Here is a 14,231-nt window from a genome sequence, read left to right on the forward strand (position 1 = left end):
GCTCTATGATCACAAGACAATTGGCGTTCCAAATGCCCCCCTCATTGTTACCCTCTGCAGCTGCTGTTCAAGGCTCCAAGAAGGATTTCCCGGAGCAGATGGCAAAGGGCAGGTCCTTCCAAACTCCAGGCCCCTTCCATCAGGCTCTGCCCATGGAGGGGAGAGAATTCCAGGCCTTCTCAGCTGCGCTTAGCCAGTTTGGATGCCTTGAGAAGGACCCCTCCTTGCACCTATCTGGGTCCCTTAACCCCGGGGGCAGGAGCTGCAATGTCCCCCTCCTCTTCTCCTCCTCCATCCCACCCACTAATAGAAGACACTCGAGAGGATTTAGAGGGCTTTGGGGAGAGAGGATTTCCTCCCACTTCAGAAAGGGTGAGGTGCTGAAGACCTCTTGAGATGGGGGAACCTGGGGAATGCTTGGAAACTAGGGAGAATGATAAGTAGCTCTTACCTGTGCCATAGCTTGTATCAGAGGTAGAGATGCTTTATGACTGAATAGAAGTTAGGCTTGGAGGAAGGAAGGAAAGAGGGAGGGAGGGAAGGAAGGAAGGAAGGAAGGAAAAAAGGAAGGAAGGAAGGAAGGAAGGAAGGAAAAAAGGAAGGAAGAAAAGGGCTCTTTTGCCTGTATCCTCAGCACCTAGGACAGTACCTGGAACATCAGAGGCATTTAATAAATGCTTGAATAAATGACTTTCCTTCCCTCCCCACCCTGCCACTAGACTCTAAGCTACTTGAGGTCTGGGATTAGTGCTTCCTTGTTATCATTGTATTTCTTCTGCCTCATCTTTTCCCCTTTAATAAATATGTGTTGAATAGGAAGACCTAGGAGGTCGCTAAGATTGCTAAAAAATAAAGCTAAGTTGACTTAGAGTTTAAAGTTCCAGGGGGCCTGCTCTGTGGATAAGCCAGCAATACAGAGAAAGCTCCTTGTCATGGTGAGTTGGTCTCTGAGGACAGTGGGGTCTGAGCCCAAGGGAAACCTCGCTTTTGGGGGGTTTTGTTTTTATTTTCAAACCCTTACCCACCATCTTAGAATCAATACTGTGTATTGGTTCCAAAGCAGAAGAGTGATAAGGGAGAGGCAGTGGGGCTTAAGTGACTTGCCCAGGGTCACCCAGCTAGGAATGTTCTAGTGTCTGAGGCCAGAATTGAACCCAGGACCTCCTGTCTCTAGGCTTGGCTCTCAATCCATTGAGACACCCAGCTACCCCCTGAAATCTAGTGTTTAATAATTGGGGCTTGTAGAATCCAGAGGTCTTGGGTCCAATTTCTGTTGGCATTATCCAACCACAGAAAAACACACACAAACTCTAAACATATGGTGCTGGTCACAAATGAGGCCGGGGAGAAGTAAGGATGGTTCACTAAACCATATCTCCACAGCTAGGAAGAAAACAACTCATTTCAAAGCTCCCATCCTCCCTAGGGAGGGATATGGTGCCATCTTCATACATCTCAGGCAAGAAGAGGCAGTGAGACCCAATGGAAACTTTTATATTCCTGACTCTCCAGGCCACTGGGGATAATAGCATCGACCTCATCAGGCTGCCGTGGAGATCAAATAAGATTTGTACAGCATTAATATTAACTGTAAAGTATTAATAATAGATTAATAATTGTCCCATGTTAATCACAGTAGGTGCTATAGAAATGCTTATTCCCTCTTTCCCATCTTCCTACCCCCCCATAGGCCTCAGTTTTTCCTCCCACCTTCTTTGTAGAATGGGAATAATACTTATTCTTCTTTAGGTGACCTCTGAGGCAATGGAGATTCTCAGCACAAACTGTAGAATGTTGGGTTTAGAAGGGGCCTTAGCGATCTAGTCCAACTCTCTCATTTTACACATGAAGAAACTGAGATCTGAGAAAGGGAAGTGATTTACTCAAGGTGACACTAGAAAAGGGAAACTCCATAAGGATGAAAATAATGAGGCATTTGAGGGATGGCTCAGGCTCCAGTCAGCCCTGAGAAGAGCCCCACCTCCTAATCTGGGCTCTGCCCCTGCCTGTCTTCCCTCTGGGGCTCATTTGGTTGCTTGTGAAATGATGATAATAACTGTGACCCTTCCCTGGGAGGGAGATGGGGAGAAGTCTAAGGTGGGAGGTGGGAGAGGAGAAATGATAACAAAGCCGGAGCCTTGGAGCAAATCCACAGCCTAGAAGCTCCGGAGCTCGGGCCATCTCCATTCATTCATTTTGAGTAGACCACTTCTTTGGAGGATACATTTAATTCTTTATCTTTATACTGATTTTCAGCCTCCTGAAAAGAAATTCAGAGCAGATGCAAGGCCAGAAGGAGCTTTCAACACAGGCATTTGTCGAGATGGAAATCGGTCTTACTAGGTCTGATTCTCCCTCCCATTACACATCCCCCTCCTTTCTCCATCCTTTCCTGAAGAACAAGATACAGAGGGAAAGGGAGGAATTACAGGGAGAGACAAAACGGCAGCTCCAGCAGCTTAAGCCATGTGCTTGCTGGGAAATTCTGGAGTGGGGGGAGGGAAGGTAGACAGGGTATATGTGGAGAAGAAGGACCAGTCGGAGCTTCTCCCTGGGAGGGGCACACTCTGGGACCTTCTGTGCCTATCCATTCCCTTGAGATCAAACCTGGACTATTGCTCTAGAGAGGGGGCTATGGGCTGGGAGCCTGTGGAGTCTGTAGAGATAAAACTAGCATTTGGAGGGAGAAAAATGTATTCTCCCAACCCAGTTATGATTTAAACATGGCCGTGAATGGAATAGCAATGGGCTTTTTATTTTAAGCAACGAGCGGAGAGATGAAAATAGATCAGGCATGTTGAACCAGTGCAGGTATTTGGAATCAAGGCACTGTATTTCAAACTGCATTAATATAAAAAAGAAATGTAAGGTCTCTCTCTTTAAAAATTTTTTTAAACTATTTTTTCCGAGAGCTTATTTCATTGTGAAATGTTATTCCATTGTGTCAGAGCTGGGAGGGATCTTAGAACAAAGAAGTATGAGCTGGGAGAGATATTAGAATATAGAATTTTTGAGCTGAAAGGGACCTTAAGAGATCATCCAATCTGGTAGTAACAACTCACATTTTTGCAGTGCTTGAAAGTACTTTATAAAGCACTTTCTTCCCACTTCCCTTATTTTACTGAGAGGGAAACTAAGGCCAACAGAGGGAAAATGACTTGCTCAGGATTATACTGGCAATAGGAGAGCACCAGGAAGGTGATTCATTATCACGGTTTCGCTCCTGATGCTTTACTAAGGGAGCTGCCCAGCCTTAGGGATACTTGGGGGTACAGGCAATCATATAATAATCATGTTCATTTCGGGAAGTTTTCTCTTATATAATCTGACCAATGATTACATAGCACTTCCATTATCTTATGATATGGTCTGGATACCCTTAACTTTAGCCTCCTCCCCTTCCATCCCCCTCGATGACTTCTTGAGGGAGCTTGGTCCTCCATCTTCGGAGCTCTTCTGGCTTCTTCAAAGCTCACCTGGAATGCCACTTTTCAGCCACAAGAGGCATTTCCTCCCCCCACCCCCCACTTCCCAATATTGGGACACTTTGCCCCCAGATCATTTGGTACTTATTTTCTATTTTCTTATTTACGTACACTTTATTCCCATTCCCACCTGCTGATAGAAAGGAAGCTTTAATTAAAAAGCAAGAACCGTAGGTATTGTTTTTGGATCTCCACTGTCTATTTAGCACAGTGTTTGGTACAGAGGAGGCATTTATATACTACTTGTTCAGTTAGTCAGTTAGCAAACAGTAAGTGCTCTTCGATCCCAAAATACCACTACAAGGTCTGTATCTGGGAGAGACCAAAGATGGGGCAAAGGACCTTCTTGAACAAAAATATTGATAGTAGCTCTTTTTGCGGTGGCAAAGAATAGGAAATTGATGTGCATCAATTGGGGAATGTTGAACAAATTGTGGTACATGATGATGGTGATGGAATACTGTTGTGCCACAAGAAATGAAACAGGATGATCATAAGAAACCTAGAAAGACTTATATGAACTAATGCAAAGTAAAGGGAGCAGAACCAGGAGAATGTTGTATACAGTAACAGCAATAATGTATGATCATCAACTGTGAATAACTTAATTATTCTCTGCAATGCAATGATCCAAGATGACTCAAGGGACTCACAAAAAAAGATGATCTAGGGACAGCTAGGTAGCATAGTAGATAGAGTGCCAGGTCTGGAGTCAGAAGGACCTGGGTTCAAATCTGACCTCAGACACTTCCTAGCTGTGTGACCTGGGCAAGTCACTTAACCCCAATTGCCTAGTCCTTATCCCTCTTCTGCCTGAGAATCAATACTCAATAAGACAAAAGGTAAAGGTTTGGGGGGGAAGAGAAAAAGAAAAAGGGCTATCCACCTCCATAGGAGGAACTGATGGAGTCTGAATGCAGATTAAAGCCAACTATTTTTCACTTTATTTCCTTCATGAATTTTTTTTTCTTATACAAGTGATCAATATGTATGTTCTTTCACAACATGACAAACATGGAAATATACATTGCATGATAACACATGTAGAACCTATATCATGTTATCTGCAGTCTTGAAGAGAGGGGAGAGGAGGGGAAGAAGGGTATGAACATGATTCGAAAAAAGTGAGATGATTCCTTAAAACTACATCTACACATAATTGGGAGAAATATGATTAAAAAAGGGAAACAAACAATTGGCTTATTATGTGTCGGGCACTGTGCAAAACACTGGGAATACAAATGTGAGGAAATAGCTCCTGCTTTCAAGGAGTGTACATTCATTCATCAGAGGAGACTAGAGGTAGGGGCAGTTGGTAGTTTTCCAGAGTCAGGAAGACCTTAGTTCAAATCAAGCCTCACTTACTGGCTGGGTGACCCTGGGCAAGTCATTTTACCTTTGATACCTCAGCTTCTTCTATTAAATGGGGATAATAGAGCCTACCTCTTAGGTTGTTGTGAGGATCAAGTGACTGTAGAGGGCTTAGCACAGTGCCTGCCACTTAGTAAGTGTTATATAAATGTTGTTATTCAGTCATTTCAGTGGTGTACAACTCTTCACAATCCCATTTAGGGTTTTCTTGGCAAAGATGCTAGAGTGGTTTGTCATTTTCTTTTCCAGCTCATTTTACTGATGAGGAAACTTGAGGCCAACAGGGTTAAGTGACTTGCCCAGGGTCACACAGCTACTAAGTATCTGAGGCCAAATTTGAACTCAAGTCTTATTGACTCCAGGTCTGGTACCTAACTGCATTACCAAGCTGCCCTATTAAATACTTAATAAGGGCTATATTTATAATAATAACATTAGCTAGTATTTATATGGTGTACGATTTGCAAAGGGCTTTATAAATAAATATTTAAGTTCATTCTACCAGACATACCTGGTCTCCCTCCCACCTTCATTCTCTCCCATCCCCAAGCTTTCAAATGGCACGTTGCCTCTCTCTGTTCAGGACGTAGCCCATAATGCTCATCTTCTAACAGCCTGCTTCCAAATACTGCTCCCTTTTCACATCTTCTGACTAGCAGTCGCTTCAGCATCCCTGCCTGCTGCTGCCACTCACATAGCAATTATTTATTTTAATCTTCAAAGCAATCCATGCCCCCATCCCCCACAGCTGTGACTTTGTACATTGATCTGTCTGTGTCCTGTGCATGTCTTGTCTCCTTTATCAGTCAACTAGTAGGCATTTATTATGTGCTTACTGCATGCCAGGCGCTGTGACAGCCTCTACGAATACAAAGACAAAAAAAGAAACTGGCCTTGTCCTCGAGAAACTTACCTCCTATTGGGGGAATAAAACAGATATCTATATAAGTACTACATGCAAAATACATACAAAAATGGGGGCAGCTAAGGCAGCACAAAGATAGTGAGCTAGACCTGGAGGCAGGACTTCAACATCTGGCCTCAGACATTTCCAAGCTGTGTGACCCTGGGCAAGTCACTTAACTTCAATTGCCTGGCCCTTGTCCTTCTGTCTTAGAATTGGTACTGGGACAGAAGGTAAGGTTTTAAAATATATATCACACACACACACACACACACACACACACACACGAAATGCTTTATTACATGCAAGTCCGGTCCTTGCCACTAACTGCCTGCGTGGCCCTCCCAGTCTGGGTCTCAGTTTTCTCTTCTGTAAAATGAGACATCTGGATTGGACAATCTTAAGACAGCATTGGCAAAGGTTTTCAAGCTGTCTGTGAGCCCCCAATTACCCCAAAGAGCAGGGGAGAGGCATGCAAAATATGTCCTCAGGCTCTGGGAAGAGGGGAAGGAGCAGCTCCCCGAGTGCCCCGAGTGCCGGTTCTCTGCCTGTGCCGATACTTCGCCAATGCTGATCGAGGAGGTCTCTTTCAGCTCTGATATTCCATGACATCTGCAAGCTTGGATCGTCTCACTATCTTCCTGCCTCTCTAGGGAAAGCTCATCACCAGGAAACTCGTCACCATAGAGACTGCATCAGCTTTGATACTCACTCTTCAGCAGCCACCTCAGTAGCCTCTGCCCCTCTGACTGGAAGGCTGGAGGGCGAGGCAAAAACACGTCTCCAAACTCCCGTGTAAAGACGGCTCAGAAGCCCAGGCAATTCTTCATCTCCCACCAGCTCTAATGCTGGGATCCCAACGCACCACCATCTTCCCCTGGCCCTGGGTACCCTCTCCAATCATTTTAAGCTTCTTTTTGTGTATTGCCTTTCTCTTCTAGATTGTAAACTCCTTGAGAACAGGGATTGACTTTCTGTGGCATATACGCTTTCTGGCAAATAGAAGGCATTTAATGACTGTTGAAAAACAAACACAAATCATTTGCAGGGGAAAAGTTACTAGCACTTGAGGGAGAGGGAAATAGAAAAGGCTTGTGAGAATTTATTTTTCATATACTATATTCATTTCTATATAAGGATTGTGGCTTAGGGAGAATTTCTGTGATTTCCTATGCCTGAATTCTGTGTCAGGGATTCTTAAAAAAATTTTTTGGGGGGGGCAGCTGGGTAGCTCAGTGGATTGAGAGTTAGGCCTAGAGAAGGGAGGTCCAAGGTTCAAATCCGACCTCAGACACTTCCCAGCTGTGTGACCCTGGGCAAGTCACTTGACCCCCATTGCCCACCCTTACCACTCTTCCACCAAGGAGCCAATACACAGAAGTTAAGGGTTTTTAAAAAATTGGGGGGGGGCAGCTGGATAGCTCAGTGGATCAAGAGACAGGCCTAGAGATGGGAGATCCTGGGTTTAAATCTGGCTTCAGACACTTCCTAGCTATGTGACCCTGGGCAAGTCACTTAACCCCCATTACTAGCCTTTACCACTCTTCTGCCTTGGAACCAATACACAGTATTGATTCTAAGGTGTAAAGGTAAGGGTTTAAAAAAATTTGTTTTGTCCTTGAGAATCCCAAAGAATGTCTTCCTTTGAACAAAATCTGGTTAATAGAAAGGTGAGACACGGAGTCTCTTCCTGCCTTTCCAATACCTAAGATTTGGGGATGCAGTAAGAGTTTGATGGCCCTAACTAACTAACTTGCTACCAATTAGAGAAGTCTTGGGATGTTCCAGGAGGAGTTGAGCGATGAGCTCCCAAGAACTGTTTGTAGGAACCTGGGTCCTTTCAAGAGAATCAATGAACCTGCTTAGGAAACCTTGACCAGCCAATCAAGAAATTAAAAGTAAGAAATACTGCCTCTTGAGAAGTTCAGTTGTTACAGATCTTGCAGGACAGTTAGGCGGCTCAGGAGATAGAAAGCCAGGCCTGGAGACAGGAGGGTCCTGCGTTCAAATCTGGCCACAATTCCTCATTATATGACACTCGGCAAGTCACTTAACCCAACTGCCTAGCCCCTCCCACTCTTCTGCTCTGGAACCAATACTTAGTACTGATTCTAAGACCAAAGGTAAGATTTTGTTGTGTCTTTTTTTAAAAGTCTTAAGTAGGAGGTACTGTTTGAGACGAGCTTCAAAGGAAATTAGAGATTCTAAGGCTGAGGTGAAAAACGAGAGTATTCTGGTATAGGGCACAGCCTAAGCATAGGCTTAGAGATGGGAGATGAGTGTTGGGTTTGAGGAATAGCAAAAAAGGCCAATCTAGCTGGGCTGGTATGTGAAGGAGGGAAGAAAGGTTGGAGCCAAGTTGTGAAGGGTTTTCCATCCCAAACAGAGGAATTTGTATCTGTACCTGAGCTTAACGAGTAACAGGGCCAGTCCTTTAATTTAGGAACCTCATTTTGGCAGCCGTGGGCATGATGGATAACAGAGAGGACGTGGGGCTCTCTGAGGAAACAGTCTATTGTGAGACTGGAAACTCCTTGAGGGTAGGGGCTATCTCCTCCATGGCTCCTGGACCAAGGGTTCCCCGAGAGCTGGGGCTGTGGTTCTATCTTCAGATTAGGGGTTCATTGAGGTAAAAAAAATGTTTCTCTACTCAGACCAGGGGTTCCTGGCCAGATCAGTCTTATTGGCAAAACAAGATATGGGAATGGGAATGGAATGTATACATAAAGCATTGAATAGTTAGATACTGAAAAATGTGTGGCCTTGATACTTGTGGAAGTTATCAGGGAAGACTTCTTGGAGGAAGCAGAATTTGAAATGGTCCTGGAAAGATGGGTAAGATTTGCATAAGACTGGTTGAAAGCCATGGGAGTTGGAATGAGAAGCCTTGGGTTGAGGTTCTGGTTCAATCAGCTATACAGTGATGGTAAACCTTTTAGAGACTGAGGGCCCAAACTGCACCCTCATGCCGCACATGAGCTGCCCTGATCCCAGACAGGGGAGGGAGGAAGCACTTCCATTGGGCAGCCCCCTCCAGCCCACATGCCACAGGTTCCCCAACATGGAGCTATACTATCCAGGTGTCCTTTGCTAAGTCATGAGGCCCAGAGATGGTACAGTGGATAGAGATATTTCCCTTGTAAAATGAACAGGCTAGACTAGATGATCTTTAGAGACCCATCTCCAAGTCAATCAGCAATCAGTATTGTGGGGTCTTCTATGTGCCAGCTAAGTGGCACAGTGGACCAAGAATTAGCAAGACCCAAGTTCAAATCCAGCCCCAGACACTAACTAGCCGTGTTACCCTGGGGAAGTCACTTAACCTGTTTGCCTCAGTTTCCTCCTCTCTAAAATGGGAATAATTGGGAGTAGCTACCTCCCAAGACCATTGTGGGGATCAAATAAGATAATAATTGTAAAGAACTTAGAATGGTGCCTGGCACATAGTAGGTGCTATGTAAAGGTTAGCTGCTATTATTATTTTTATAACCTTACTGAGCATTACCTTCCTTATGAACAAAATGGAATTAATGATAATACTAATGATATTTTTCTCATTTTATAGAGTTGTGGAGATTAAATGGAAAAATTCATGAAAAACCCTTGCTTACTATAAAGGGGCATATACTGGTTGACTATTACTATTGACGCGGTAGATAAAGCAATTGTTCAGTTGCTTTTTCATTGTGTTCAACCCTTCATGACCCCATTTGGGGTTTTCTTGAAAGATATACTGGAGTGGTTTGGCATTCCCTTTCTCCAGATCATTTTACAGATGAGGAAACTGAAGCAAACAGGGTGGAGTGACTTGCCCAGGATCACACAGCGAGTATGTTTCTGAGGGCAGATTGGATGGGCCTGACTCTAGGCCCGACACTCTATTCTCTGTGCTATGTGGCTGCCCCAGAATCAGAAGACCTGAGTTCTAATCCAGCCCTTCTATTTACTAGCTGTTCAATTTTGAAGTCACTTCTCTCTGGGCCTCTAGCAGCTGGGGATAAGGTTTATTATACCTACCGTGTGCACTTGCTGTGAGTTCCAGTAAGGAAATCCAGTAAGGAGATGCCAGGGGCTTTGAAACCTCATGCTTCCCTCCCTTCTAAGACCTCTCTGTCTTTTTAGCCATCAAACAAGAGGTTTGGTCTAAATGATCTCTAAGGCTCCAACCAGCTCTGAATCTCACAACCTTGTAATTATTCCTTATACTTTCTGCTCCAGAGCCAGGGCTCTGCCCATGAAAGGCAGATTGTATAACTGATTCAACCAGATTGTCTTACCACCTGGGGCACTATCTGTGGCTGAGATCTCTATTTGTACTTAGGGATTGGGTTCATTGGGCACTCCTCTCTGAGGACACCCAAGGGGGTCAGGGTCACACACCCAGGGCCCATTCTTTTCCCTTCTCCTTCCTCTCTCCATCCCTTGTAAAACTGCAAGGCCGGAAGGTGAAGGAGGAGTTGGTGGAAGTGAATCGAGCTGGCAGCCATTCCATTCGAGCCTCTGCCAGGCTGGCCTGGAGGAAGGAGGCCGAGTTTCCTTTCTTTCTGGTCTTTAGCCCCACCTAGTCCAAACAAGGACAGGCTACGGCAGCTCCAAGAATGCCTCTGAGCTGCTCTTAGCCCGTAAGGAAGAGGATGGAGAGAAGAGAGGAACCCAGACTTTAAGTGACTGAGGAAGAGACTGACCATATGTGCCTCCTGGAGCAAAGCTTCCCTCCATCCATCTTTTCACACCCCGGATATTGGGTGTATCTGTGTGTATGGGGGTGGGGGAGTGTTGAGACCATAAGATGATCAGGTGATGGGCTGAAGAATATGGGGACATTTAAGGCAGAAAAGAAATAATCTGGTCATGGCAGAGGGGTGATGAAAGAAGCTGTCTACAAGCATATGATTGTTTTGTAGAAGAGATATTAGATTTGCTCTGCTTGGGTCCCAGAGGGCAGAACTCAGAGCATTTGGGGGGGGGGGGGGAAGCCGCAGTAAGGCAGATCTAAGCCAAAGTTAGGAAAAAACTTTGTGATTCTCAGAGTTGGTCAAAAGTGGAAATGAGCTGTCTTGGTAGGTAGTGAGCTCCCTGTCCCTTTGAGGGCTGGAAGTTGTAAGGGGAAACTTGTTTAGTTACAAATTGAACAGGATGACACCTGAGGTCCCTTTTAGTTCTGAGATCTCACTTGATCAAGTACAGAAGATCTTGGTACATAACCCACTATCCTTCCCAGGCCTTTATTTCTCCATTGGTGAAGTAGAGAAAAAGACATTTCTTTGATAACCTCCTGAGGCCACAAAGCAATTTCTAAGTCTTTAAAATAATATTCCATTGGCTTACATGTCCTGAGGATCTTGAAGGTCTGCCCCTGGGGCGCTCTTTTGGGCAGACCCTACCCAGTGGGGGCAGGTCCAGGACCAGCCTGCTGTATGTCTCCCCTCTGAGGACTAGTCTAGGTTCAGACAGGTACATCACTAGGATAATTACTGGGTGATGATTTTTCGTTTTACTATAACAATTCTCAAAATAGCACCTACCAAGTTGTAGAGGGGTTGTGAATTGTGAGGGTGGTGTGAACGCCTACACCAGGCACAGATCTTGAAGTATTATTTTTATCTTCAGTCCTGAATGGCTTCGGTGCAGTTCCGCACTGAGACAGGAACGGGGATCAGGCGACTAGTGGGTGGCGCCAACCACTGAATGGCCCATCTCCATGGAGTCAGTAAGGGGTCGGGTCCGGGTATTTGGGGGATTAATGGGGAATCTTGTGGACAAACAGTGGGTGCAAGAATGACCCCTCTGGTCCTAGAAGAAGCAGGTTCTGGTCTGGGAATAGCAGGGACCCTGTGGGAGAGGGTAGCAGGGAGGCTAGATCATGGAAGAAGAGCAAAGTCTGGAGAGGATGAAGCTGGGCTGACCTGCTTCAGGGGGGCTCACAGAGCATGCCCAGATCTGTTTCAGACTCACATATGGAGAATTGCTCACAAATGTTAATAGTCAGGGGCTGGTTTGAGAAGGGGGAATCATTCACCAGCTATGGACCGTCTGATGAATTTTTCCTAAATATATAATGTCTACTTTTAAAAAAAAACAACAAACAAAAAACTCTTATCGTCTTAGAATCGATACTAAATGTCAGTTCCAAGGCAGAAGAACCTTAAGGGCTACATAACGGGGATTAAGTGACTTGCTCAGGGTCACACAGCCAGGAAGTATCTGAAGTCACATTTGAATCCAGGACCTCGCGTCTCCTGGTCTGGTTCTCTATCTACTGAGTCACCTAGCTGCCTTTCACATTACTCTTCAAAGACCTATCCCTTCTCCCCTCTGCCTTTCCTGATGCTTGGAGTTTGGGGAAATGGGATTGGCTATCTTGGAGAGAAATGGATTTCTGCTCACTGGTGGCCGTCAGGCAAAGATTGACTACCCACTTGGGTCCATGGTAGGGAGGAGGCTTTCAGGTATGTACAAGTTGTTTACCCTCTTTGGGGATCAGTTTCCTCAGCCATTAAATGAAGGCCCTGAAAGTCCTTTAAGGTCCCTCCAAACTCTAAATCCAGAATCCGCTGAGGTTTTACTTTCCCACCCTTTCGTCATCCAAATGGTCCTTACAGAAGCAGCAGGAAGTATAGCCGTCTCTTCTGAGCCCCTGGGTCGGGGGAGCAGGTGATGCCTGGTGTCCGCAGGGACCTGGCACTTGCCTCTGCTGGATGATGTCAGACAGCGGCAGAGGTGGATGGGCCTCAAGTGTATGACAATCCCACTAATGACACTCCCCATTTATAAAAGCACTTTCTGCTTCTATAGGGTTTTGGAATACATTGTTTCATCTGGATCCCCAGGGCTGGATACCCTGACCTGACCTCTGGATTTGACTGAATTCCTTGTGTTCAGTTCCAGGCCAACTCTTTGTTAAAGGGCCTGAATTTGGATCTAAAAGAAACCTTAGAAGTTATTGAGTCCAGTCTCCTTGTTTTGCAGATGAGAAAACAGGTCCAGAGAAGTTAAGTGATTTCTCAAAACTAACACAAATAGTAAATGGTAGAGACAATATTGAAACTCAGGACCCTCAATCCAGTACAGAATCACATCATTTCTGTTGAAAGCCGTTATATGTAAAAAGCCAATTGGAGAAATAGGGTCAAATTTAGGGCCTGTTATCTGGATTCCCTACGTGACCAATCCAGGCTGAGGCAGTCTTTGTGTTTGGTCCTGGTCACCTGAGCCCTGAAAAGCTCTGATACCAGCAGGTAGATTAATCCAAAAACAACTTGACCCCTCCAAGAGGCTATTAGGAGTCATTTAGAGAAACAGAGTCTGTAATAGATGTTTTATCTGGATCCCATTACAAAATCATCGGCAAGTAAAACTGCGTGTATGATTTTTCTGCACTACATGTCAGATGCAGATAGAATGGACCATCTAAGGTAAAAATCTGAGGCTCCTCTTTTGACTCATTTTTAGATCCCCACATTCTCTCAACATTCTTATTGGAAAGCTTTGAGTCCTTAACCAGACCAGCAGCTACTGAGTTAACAATTCCTCTCCTTGACAATTTCTCTCCTTGATAATTAAGAAGCCTGAAACCTAAAAAATATATTACTTAGATAAAGACTGGAGCCGGACAATTTAGTCCAGACTATCTGACCAGGTGCAGATCTGTAAATCAAGGCAGAACGCAATTAGTAAACATCTCCATGAAATTTATTTCTGCTCCCAGAAGTAAACCCTACTAATTGGTGGTTGGAATTTGGCCCTTGTCCTTGCACCCATATCTCTACTTTTTAGACTTTAATGGATTGTGTATGATTTGTAACCCCTTCACAGCTGTTACTCTTTCTTTGTGTTCTTTGTTTGAAACCAGTATAAAATAAAGTCCAAATCCCATAGCATCGGATCAGCATGGGCTAACCTCTAGTTCGGCTGTTCTCAGTTTCTTTTCCTGTCTTAGCAATCCGACGCCGTAAAACGCCACTCAGGACCCCTGCCATATAGAGCTGGTCCTCTATACATTTCAGCATTACAAGGGACCTCAGAAGCCACTTGGGTCAAGCCATACCTGAAAAAGAACTCTTTTTTTGGGTTGTTGTTGAGTTGTTTCAGTTGTGTCTACTCTTCATGACCCCATTTGGGGTTTTCTTGACAAAGATGCTGGAGTGGTTTGCTATTTCCTTCTCCAGCTCATTTTGCAGATGAAGAAACTGAGGCAAACAGGGTTAAGTGACTTGCTCAGAAGTGTCTTGAGACTGTATCTGAACTCACAAAAGAGATGAGACTTCTTGACTCCTGGCCCACCACTCTGGCTGCTGAGCCACCTAACTGCCCCTTCCTTCTGGACAGCAAAGCCAGAATTTCAACCCAGGCCCTCTGATTCCAAATTTACTTCTCTTTCCCCTGCCTCATAATGAATTTCTCCAAACTGTCTACGAATGCTAGCTCAAGCCTGAAATGTGTTGCCCAGAATCTGAATACAATAAGTCAAT

The sequence above is a fragment of the Gracilinanus agilis genome, chromosome 3 (genome assembly GCF_016433145.1).
Source record: "Gracilinanus agilis isolate LMUSP501 chromosome 3, AgileGrace, whole genome shotgun sequence".
NCBI classification, from domain to species: Eukaryota; Metazoa; Chordata; class Mammalia; order Didelphimorphia; family Didelphidae; genus Gracilinanus; species Gracilinanus agilis.